The following is an 11,922-nucleotide window of genomic DNA, read 5'->3' as shown; positions in this document are numbered from 1 at the left end:
TTGTAATTAGTACTATGGTGATGTACAGGAATACCTATAGTTTTTCTAAGCAGCCCCAAACTCTGAAGTTTGCATAGCCACTACCAGCTTCTCCACCAAGACGGCAACATGGAAGCATCAAGGCTGAGGCCTTAAGCCCATCCGATACTGACTGAGCCAGCAGGAGACTGGGAATGGCAATTTTATAATTCTGCTTTCGATTCCAAACAAAGAACAAGAAGAAATTAAACAGTGTCTGCTGAGCCAAGAATCTTGTTTCAATCCAACATTTCATTTGTATTTGCTTGCTTGTATATTTTCTGCATGTCTTAAGTCAGAATAGCTAAATTAAAATTCTATCTTGGACAGTGCCTCTTAAAATAATATTAAAAGCTACTATATTATCAAAGGATGCAGAAGAACAAAGAGCTATGCAATACGTACTGGTCACAAGTTAGGTTAGAGATGGAAGCCCCATGGCTGAAAAATGGAAAAGTGCTGGACTAGTTTGGATATATGTTCAGTTCTCTCACCTTCCATATCCCTGGACAAAAAATACGTGTCCACAATGTGTATATGGATTTTACAGAGAAAATAAGGACATGCGTGATCTGCAGGATCTAAATGATTTTTAAATAGATCTGAGGAATAAGGAAAAACAAACAAACAAAAAACCAAAAAAGCACCTAAGACCTCTAAGACCTCCAATAAGGGCCTGTGTAAAGCAAACAATCACAGAAGATAGTACACTTTCTTCAAAAGTTTTTTCTGAGGGAAAAATGCGTGAGACAATTTAATCTGACTGGAGATATGTGAATATTGCAGGATAGGCAAACAAATAGGCAGACCATAAGTAGTTAGGTTGAATGTCCATATATGTTGTTCTTTTAGTGGTGATCTGACTGTTCCTTCAAACTGCTGCCTCAGGATCCTCATCTGGTGGCTCTGAGAATGAAGTGTCTTGATAACTAAAGAGGCAAAGGGGTGGCCTAAGAAAGGCAATTACAGAAGGAAAACTAGAAGAAATTACTCATATGTGACATTTAATTAAATATGGCATTATCTTCAACATATCAACTTTTCAATGCCTATGAAAATCACTTCTCTTGGGATCCAGGAGGGCATTAACACTGCTGAGCAACACATGAGAATTCTGCTAAAGTCGCGCCTTAATACGACTCCACAGTACAAACAGTTTCCATTGGCATAACTGTGATGGTGAGAGCTGGAATTTTTTAAAAATCTATTCATAAAAATACAGAAAAGTTCTTCAAGGGATTTAATAACAAAAGTTGCTGTTAGGTACAAATAATTACACACTAGTTTATGTCTGGCAAAATCTAAGTATCTATTTTTTCTTCTCAGAATTACGGTTTGAGTCAACAAGTTCAGTCTTACAGTATGTGCTTTTATTTTCTATTTCTTTCAGTGTATAAATACATCCAAAACTTTGTGAACTGACCTAACCATTCCAAATATGTATTGAGGAGTTTTTGTGCTTTTTGTTTATTTGTTTTTTCATGGTGGTTCTCTTCAGGAAGAAAATACTCACGTTTTGTTAAATCACTTAATTCTGCACACATGAATATTTTAAAAATTGGCTGGGAAGCTACTGAATTAACAGTAATAGCATATTTTTCAATTTCCTTATTTGAGTAACAAACCATTTTGATTTCTTGTTAATGAACCAAAGGCCATGGAGTATTTCAAGTCAATGGCACTTCTACGCTGCTGTAGATCAGAGAAAACTGCATGGCTTGCTGGGTGCCAGGGCACCTTGCAGAAAACCTGAGCCTCTGATGTCTTTGTGAGCTGGGCTATTGGTGGGTTCCCCTGAGCCCTGGGAGGTGGAGCACAGTTCAAAGGCAGAATGATTTTTATCCCTGTCTAATCCTAGATGAGCAACTATATGTATTTTTGTGCAGATCTGAAGCTAAAAGCACGTAAGAGGAAATATGAAGAGCAGTTGCATCTGGATTATACTGATAACAAGAAAGCAGGAATTGTTTCTCAATATGCCAGGAAATCATATCTAACAGTATTCAGAAAACAGTTCAAAGTATTCATTGTAGCATTATTTGATACAGTCAGAGAGCTCTGCCTTGGTGAGCTGTATTCAGCCTAGGGTTGAATAGGCATTAAGAAGGCACAGGGTGGCTTTCTACCATTTATGCTTTTTATGAATGCAAGGCATTACAGAAGGCCAATTTGGCTTCCTTACAAGAGGCGTTGTATAAAAGCAGGTTTAGAGCTGCCCGAGTTTCACCACTGGGATCTGAGATGCTGCTCAAACCAGAGACCACTGGTGACACTTGGCTGCTTCCTACCTGCCACCTTGGGATCTCCACGAGACTTTTATAGGTCACTGGTTTCCAGCTGCTGAGTAAAGAAGGCAGCAAATAAGGAGAGGGGGAGGCAGTTTTTCTACCCATCAGTTTCAACAAAGTCTAACCTTATTACATGGAAGTGTTTAGAGTTATTGTTAATCTTGCTTTAAGCAGCAGCTAGATGCAATCTTATTTATGACCTAGGCAAGTGTGAATTGGAAATTAAGCCATTTAGGATTTCTCTCTGCTAAAAGTAAATTAACTAACTTCAAAGAGTTTTAAAAGGAAATTTCTGTATAAGTGACTTGCATGGGTTCATCAGAAGAAAATCATATAACTCAGGCAAGGTAATGTCCAGAACATCTACCAGCTTCTTCAGTGAAAGGACTTGATTCACTGTCATCTCATTCTTCAAAATAACATGAAAAAAAATTCCTTTCTAACCAGGGCACAGTGCAAGGTATCATTTGTGAGTATGCCACAAAAAGGATCACTGTCTTTTAAGGACATGAGTAACTTACCCAGCATCCTGATGTGCATATGGAATCAAGCAAGCTCTTTACTTGTTTGTTGTTCGTTTCTGTGTTTGTTATTTCAAGCAACTGGGGGAAAATCCTTACAAATTCTTTCTATAATGCTTTATTTGCACAGATTCAATAAAATAAAAATCTTGTATTTTTAATACTTACAAACTGATTACAATGCCTTTGTTATAACAGGCACCAAGATTACTGCATGATAAAGGAATTTAGAGTATCCTCTTTTTGCCACTGATACACTTTCTGTGAGAGGACCAGAAGGAGGTAAGTAGTGCTCAGTCACTGCTTTAGCCTAATAATAATTGGGATTGAAATCAGAAAATACTTCTTCAGCCACTGTAACAGTATGAAGGAGTGGGATGACTGAAACATGGCTTTGCAAGTTCTCATCTATTTGGGATAGCAGAGGTCACAAATAAATCAGAGTTCCATTTAAAAATGTATCCCTATTAAAAAGAGCAAGAGCAAGAGAGTGAAGGTGACCAAGGAAAATTAAATTGAGCTTAACAGAGATTGAAGAACCAGCTTATTGGAACCAGTAAGTAGGCTGTGTAAAATAAATGCAGTATATCTTAGTAAGATTTTTGTCTCACCTCATTTTGCCAGCTTTCAATGTATTTGTATTGACTCATCCAACATTACATCTGAATTTCAATTTATGTTTCCACTCACTCCCTGTGTAGTGATCTAACAGGAAGAGTATCGCCCACGGAGGGGTTAGTGACCCAGCCAGGCGTTAACCGGTGCAGGCCTGCACCGTGCCGCGCTGTGCTGTGCGTGCGCGTGACCTCGCGCCTGCACTGTGCCGCACTCATCCCTCGGCCGCAGGATAAACTTCGCTGGCTGATTGTAACGGCGGAGCCTGCAGGCAGCTCCCAGCCGGTACCACTGACTGCACCACCTGCACGTCCTCGTCTTCATCGTAAAGCGAAGCAGCAAGTTCTCATGCGCACACCCTTTCTTTTGACAGTGCAAATGAAGAATAGACTTGCTTTCTTCTAAGAAAATCCTTTGACAACTCTAAAGACCAAACTGCTGGGGAACCTCTCGACAGACGGGATCTGCGGCGTGTGCCGTGCCCTGCCCAGAGGTCTGCCCGATGCTGCGCAATGTGGGCTTCCCAGCACCTGAAGGGGCGTGAGATTATCTATCCTCTTTTTCCTTCATGTGTTAGCGTCCATAAATGGTATTTTGATCAATACCTTACAGAGTCTGAGTGCCTTTCTTACCGGGATCATAACAAATGCTAGCCCCGGTGCTTTGCACCAGGGCACTGCACCCTGTTTCACAGCCTCTCTGAAACGATACTAACCCAAAATGACTAGTTGAGCTACTATTAAATTATTTCTAACCAAAACCTGATTATTCAAACTGAAGTTTCTAATTAAATCATTTCCTCTCCCTTGTTTACTTAAGTTAGCAGAAAATTGACTGCTTGACCTCTGCTTACAGACCTCTACTTAAGAAAGATCTGTTTAATTTTTATATTTGCTAAGGCAGCATGATGGTGGCTTATTCTCTGAAATGTCTCTTACTTCACATAATATTTTCCAGAAACCTGGTATTATCACCAGCGAACACGGACTTCCAGTGTTGATTCTGCAAGACACATGCCATATACTTCGCCACTTTGTTGAGAAAGTTACTGGTGCTTAGCAAGGCATGTGGGGTTGCAACATTAACTTTTCATGTTATCTGAGATTAATATGAGATCAGCAGATCCCTCCTCCTGCCAAAATAGTTTCCTACAACAGAATGTCCAATTCCTTCATTCAAACTGGTTTTAAATGACTCCAAACATCCAGTTGTTCCCTAGGGAACCCTTTATGTAATTTAACAGGATGTAACAAAAAGTTTTTTTTTCCCTAAGAGTCAGCCTAAATTTCCCTTTGCTTATTTTCACCCTACTGCTCATTGCTAGTCTTCTTCAGGTCATCGTAAATAAGTTTCCATGGTCACTAGCAGTAACATACCTACCAGTGAACAACAGCCTCAGCAAAACTTCCCCTCGCTATTCACTCCTTTACAACATCTTCAGTGCACTGTTGTTTATGGATGAGATGCATGTTTGAGGTATCACAGCAATAGGTTAGGAACAGACAAGATAAAATTGTTGCAAGAACTAGAAAAATTTAAAAAATAGCCACTTAAGATGAACATCACATGTGTGCCCGGAAAAAAATAAAATAAAAAAAATTGACCAGACGTATTTTTCCAAATTTTTATGGAGACAGTAAACCAAGAACTGTGTAATATGTTCTGATCATCTGTTTTGGATGCACTCAAAATACTTGTCTGGTAAAATTATTGCTTTATATAACAGTTTGTTCTTTTTATTTTGATAAATGGCTATGCTGGTTTCTAAGTAGCAACAGTCCCTTCAGCTACATTGGAGAGAACACATTTTTTGGAACTGCTGTTACCTGCTGGTAAGAAAATGACTGTCCTGCCTGTGCATTTTACAGAGTGCAATTAAATCTAGTCCTAAAATAGAAAGTGCCTAGTGCAGCTTTTAAATAGGTAAGAATTTCTGAGCAACCTGTTCTTGTTTTCCTAATTCAATTGCATTGAATTCCATGTGAATCTCCAGACAAGATAAATTCATTTTGTTTGAAATTAATTTACTATATAAGCACATATTCTCACTAAGTATCTTTGAAGGCACAGATACTTGCTTCACAACTTCTCCTAGAAGCTTAGACACAGCATTTAGAGTCTGATTTTTTTTTAAAGCTCATTGCAGTACACTGTGTATATGTCTTTCTGTGTTTGATCTTTCCATTTTTCATTTGCAGAGTTTGGTCACAGAACAAGGATGCATGAGAATATAACTATTTTTCCACAGGTATATAAACCAAAATGGTAGTCTCCAGATAAGGGAACTTTACTGTTTTTTGTACAACAAAAATTGTTGTTCTGTTTCTGTCTAAAGCAGAAAGCAGCAGCAGAAAACTGGTGGAGCCTATTTGGATCTGGAAGCTGAGCTTCTCTCAAAAGTGACAGAATAAGAGAACAGCACAAAACCCACAGGTTCCCTTCTCCTCCAAGCTCAAGCACCTCAGCAAGCAAGAGGCAGAACAACAGCAGCAACCAAGTGCAAGCTGCCAGTCCAGTCCACGCTTCAGACAAATTGGATTAGGACAGAGGGACATTAGACAAAATGCTGGAGTTTCTACACATCTTGAAAAGATATCCTGGGATCTTTAGCCTTCCCTTGGAAAACAGGAAGAACTAGGGAAACAGAACATCTCATGTCAAGGACAGTGTACTATGAATGCAAAAGCTGGGAGCTAAAACTTTAGGAAATATTTTAAATCTAGAGGAGGAAAGAGGGTGCTTTTATTTCCAATTGCCAAACTTAAAGCTGCATGTGCAAAAATCTCTTAAAAAACTACATGGGACAATAAATGTTAAAGTGGCAGCTAGATTTTCAGTGAGCATCTGCCAGAGATTTGTATTCAATCATGTGAACCGGACATATGGATTGAGTTATATTATGTGAAAAGAGTTTGGCACACAGARCTTCTGTGAAAAGCCAAGGAACATAATGCAGAGGAGCCAGGAGAATATCTTTCAAACTAATGTAGAAAGCGAAAGGAAACAAGATCAGAGAGTTGTGGCATGTTGTGTCTGGTAACACAGGACAGGAAAAGTGAACTTCTCAGAGCATTCATGAGCACATCTAGAGCTTAGTGTCACGTTCCAAAAATAAATCAGAACAATCTGCAAACAGATTGTAAACAGATGTGAACAGATGCAAACAGGGTCAGGCATCCAGCATCCTGAACAACACCACTGAGAGATTTCAACTTGTTTAGGAGTTTCTACACTAATAATCCTTCTAGCTCTTTGCAAATGACCCTGAATTGTTTGCTTTCATTCTAGATAATCTTTTGTTACTGCTAGATGAGATAAATTGTATATGCAATGACATTCTGTCACGTTAGGTCAGTTCCCAATGATGAAATCATACTGCTGATGTTTTCCTTCTTTCAGTGAACACTGAACCAAATTCTCTTTGCAGTTAGAACGTCATTGTATTTCTTTATCAATGGAGTTGAAAAGTGGAAAGGGATAATATGTTACAAGGTTATTGTGCATCCAATAACCATTTCAAACATATGCAAAATCCCACGCACCAAAGCCTGAACTTCCCTAAGTAGATCTTTTTGCACTTGATGCTAAATTACTTATTCCTCTGATCCTCCAGTCAAATGTCCCATCTTGCTAGATCACCTGTGTCAATGATACAGGAACTGCAGTTTCTCAATAATTTCAAGTTTGCCTTTTTTCTGGAATCAACATCAAAGAACAAGTTAAGATGGTAAAAAAATAACAGAGTCTGATAAATGGCACTGTAAGACAAGTCTGAGAAAAATTGGAGACTTTAAGCTCTCAGCCTGACTATCTCAGCCTAGATGAGGATCAAAACCAACTGTGTGTTTAATATGAAGTCTTGAAGTTTGTCTGTATGTTATTTCTTCATGCAGCTGTGGACTCAGAACTTCTAAAAAAGGACTGAGACTTGGAGAAAGACAATCAGGCAAACAAGACTGGCAGCGTCCGGGGCAAGTTGCAGGGCCCATGATGCACCACAGGAAAACTACAGACCAAGTCTGGGTGATGACTTTGACCAACCCTATCTTTGACCTTTCCTCAGTCTTTGTAATTATTGTGATTTTCTTTCATTTTATTGTGGTTTTTCAAAACATATCTGCACTTTACTACCACTCTGTTTGCCTCACCAGAAAGAATCCAAACAAACAAGCAGAAAACAAACCAAAAGCACAACCCCAAAGCTTGAAACTATCTGTTAGAATATAAAGCAGGAATGGCCAAGTCCTGTGCGCTCAGAGGTCTCCCTTATTCCCAGCCATGTGTTCAGAGGGCAGAAGGCAAACAAACATAACCGTGTTTCTATGGTGCTGCGTCCGACCCTGCCAACCCGACCGATGCCTGTTAGTGTCCGCACACGCAGCCCGGGCGGCAGACACCCGCACTCGCAGTGGGGCTGCTCTGCCGGCAGCCCAGCGCTCCCGGGGAGCCTGTCAACGTGCTGTGCAGACTGGGATCTGGAGCCCCTGGGCTGCCTTCCCCCGTGGAGAGGGTCTAGTTCACGCTGGAGCGAAAGACAAGCTACTACTAAACAGAGGATTTAAGGCCATAAAATCTCAGCTTTCAAACAGGCATCGTAATATTTCCGTATCATCTATAAAAAAGATATGAGATTTATAGTGCTTTCTTCAGAAGTAAAGCAGAGATGGAGACTGAAACAACCATTTTTTCCCTGTAGTTGAACACTGCTTTATGATCTGAAACCAGCATCTGTCAAAGAGGTTATCACTCATATGTACAAATGAACTATACTGAAATACTGAAATACTGAAAGATTAACCAAACTGCTGTTTATTCAGTTACCTGCTGTGTCCCTACTTTATCTAGATAAACAAGCTGGATAAACTTTTGAAAACTGTCAGTCTGAAGAACATGAATCCTATGATCAGCAGTTAAATTAAACATGTAGAAGGCTATATTTCTCTGAATAGTCATGAACTGTAAGTTTCCAAGGGCCTGCAGTACTTCTAAAATAGCACATTTAAAACTCTGGCATTTTAAACAAACTTACCTTAAATTTTTAAGAGCCTAAATATACCTACAAATGAATAAAGTTTCATTTAATGCTCTTCCAACAATTATTTTATAAAGCAAAATATTTTGTGTACATAAACTGAATGGAATCATTTCTTAAATAAGTGGTACGGTGCTCAATAATGTAGGATTCTCTTACCTTAAATCACAGGCAACAAAAATCAGTGCGAAATTCCTCTATTCCATCCTGAGCATCATGTTCTCAGCGTAACATCAGAGCAGGCTATAGAAACTTCATTTTTCTGTGCTGTCAGCACTGTTGCCTTAATAGTTCAGAGGCTACTTCTGCATTAGTACTTCCCTGTCACTGACAGTGGTATAATTCATTTCACTTGAAAGGAGATACTACAACATGTCAATGGTGAAAACAAGAGGAGACTCATGCCCAGGACCAACAGCATTCGCAATCAGAAAAAGTTACAGTGACAGGCAGAGCAGATGTACTAGAACACAGAAACCAGCTGGCAAGTGTCACTTTACAGTCCAGCATGTGCAGAAATACTTTCAGAAATGATGAAATTTACAGCACCACTGGAATCATATACTTTTATTACATGAGAAACTGGCAGTGACAGCAGCTGCAGGACAAAACTTCTGTTGGACAACTGCATCCTTTTGGAGGGTAAAAAAAGTGCTCGTATATTCAGAGATTAAAACCAGAATGTGATATGCGTGTGTCATAGGGATATCCACTAGTTTAGCAGTTTCAGTCATCAGCACTAAAGCAAGAGTAATATTTATATTTGGCTATCAGACAGAGATTTTTATTAAAAAGATCAACCAGAAAGAAGAAAATATATTCCACTTAGGTCTCCATCTTCCTTTAAAAGTGACAAGCAGCATAAAGTATATGGAACAATTTTGACCTTAAAATACCAAGGCAAAAAAATATTGTCCTGCTGAGTAACAAAGCAAAGGTGGAAGAACTCCAAAAACAGACAGAATACTTATACCTGGAATAAGCAAAATGACTCAGTATGGGACGTTTCATGCTCATCCCATTGCACTGTCACATTATTTTCCTCATTTGCAAATGAACTCCCAGATTTATTTTACACACTACTCAAGAACAGAAAAACAATTTTCCACCTGACTGAATAATGGCCTCAGAATCAGAAATATGAATCCTACGTGAGCCTGTTCCCAGTTTTCCTTCATTATTTAGGTTGCGATTTTGCCATGAGTTCCTCTATGAGGAATTACACGGAATAACTGTCCCACAGACTGGCTGAAGACTGTCTTGTGAGCATTCAGGAAGGCTGTTTATGCAAAACAACATTTTCCCAGTGTAATACACCCCTTGATTTACTACTGAATGCAATAACCTTTGCTCAGCGATGCGACTAGCGAGGCATCGTACAGCTGCTACTGTAGTCTGAAAATTTATGTGGCTTTTTGCAACAACACGAAGGCAAGTCATGACCCTGAGCCCCAGTGAGTCACAGCGCCTTTTTCCTGCAGACATTACGTGTGTCTTGTGACAAGGGGACAGATCAGGCTCATTGCTGAGGTCAACTTGTTTAGCTGGGACTGTTTAAAGCAGCTTGAAGTTGCTGCTTTAAGTGCACTACCACACACCGTTCCCATTTAGCACCGTGGCGCTGAGCCCGCCCTCGAGGACCCCCATGACTAGGGCAGCGGGAAGGATTCCTCGGAGCATCTTTATTTCCCAAGCCCATCAGTGGCAACAGCAAACTCTTCCCTCGCACCACTAGGCCTAGGGCCCAAGTTGTATTCAGCACAACACATTTGCTACAAGTACAGTTATTCTGAGTTTTAAAAAGCTACTTTTTTAAAAGTACATCTCTAGCAGAGCCACTGCCATCTTCGACTCGCTTGACACGCCTGTGCAATATGAGTATGCTTTACAAGACCACCCTGTTACACGATTAAAATGCTCTGTGCTGAATGTGGGAGCGAGAGGAGAGATTTACACTGGAGCTGCAGGAGGGACAGGATCATGGGTTAAGCTCAGAGAGACAGAGGTATTTACTCTGATGCTTGAAATTCAGCTCTGCTTAGATTACAGCTCAGGTTTCATAGCATCAAAATGCCATAGTGATTCCTGAATGAAAACAGAACTGGCAGGAATTTGACTTAGCACATTGCACAGATGATCTTCTGGGCGATTAAATCTCAAAATTTCAATGTTATTATAGCTTAGAGGAGAAAATAAGTACAACCCAAATGAAAAAAGCCTCTGGATGTAACTGAGAACCAAGGGTTCAAATGTGCAGTCCCTCTGCAAACAGAGCGCCCAGTTCTGAGCCCCAAAGAAACCCCCAGATGCACTAGTGATGATCTGCACTTGCCCTTGTTTGAGACAGAGTAAATCTAGCCTGGCCTGCCCTTTATACCAGTGGGAATACTGCACTGAGCTCAGTGGAGCAGATTAGCCCTTCTCAGCTTCAAAGCAGACTCACTAGGGGACCGCTGGGCTTTGAGTTCTTCCATCTCACTCTGTGACACCTCCCCACGCTGTGCACGTTTGGCTTTCTGGACAAATGACACCCCAACCAGACAGGTAACTGTCGTGCAGCGGATCTGGACTTATGCAAAAAGCCTGGTCTGTGCAGATACACCACAGAAATCAACTGCGCAGCACGTATTAAAGGTGTCCCGACATTACTGGATGCTGCCCATGAATCCAGGCTCCAGTCTCGTTTGGAGTCAGGCTGCCCCTCTCCTGAGAAGCCGTATCTCTTCAGACACACCGTCTCACTTTTCCACACAGTACCAAGGGAAATAAAATGCAAAATAAGTGTGGATTTCTGCCTGAGCGGGTTTGCAGCCTCCGGTCTGTGACGACGGAAGCTCCTGTAGTTCACATCAAGAAAGGCACTGACACCTACTCTAGAGACAGTCAAAGAGCCACTCAGCCTAAAACGAGATCTGTTTTGGATGGGGACAAGCGCAGTAAAGAACAATTTACAGGCCACGTGCCCCAAAACACGCAGAGCCAGTATTCCCCTGCTCTCTGCTCTACCACACAGTCACCCTAGCAACATCAGCACTCCAGAGAGATGCGTTGAAATGCTTAGGAGAACAGACATTTTTTCAGCATTTTAGAGAGTTTAGAATCTTAACTAGGAATTTATCGCAGCTCTGCAAGCTGCGAATCAAAGGTGCAAAAAGCTTTAATACAAATTTAAATGCCCCAAAGGAAATTTTTCTGTCAGCAGCAAAGCACTTGTTGGCAGATCCGCTGCACCACAAAGCTCGAGGACTTTGCAGCTGCTGGCCCGCAGGCTGGGGAGCRGCGGCCGGCTGTGCGGGGTGGCTGCGGTGGGAGCACGGGCTCCGGACAGCAGCACGTGGAGGGCCTGGCTGGGAGACTCTGCGCCCGCTCACCTCTGCCCTGACCCGTCTGAGGTCGCCACCTTCCCTCCATTCTTTCCACGTTTCATTATGCTTTGCAGGAATTCAGA

Source organism: Apteryx rowi, unplaced genomic scaffold (genome assembly GCF_003343035.1).
Source record: "Apteryx rowi isolate R43461 unplaced genomic scaffold, aptRow1 scaffold_70, whole genome shotgun sequence".
Taxonomy (NCBI): Eukaryota; Metazoa; Chordata; class Aves; order Apterygiformes; family Apterygidae; genus Apteryx; species Apteryx rowi.
The sequence above is the reverse complement of the archived record's forward strand: the minus strand, read 5'-3'. Positions refer to the sequence as shown.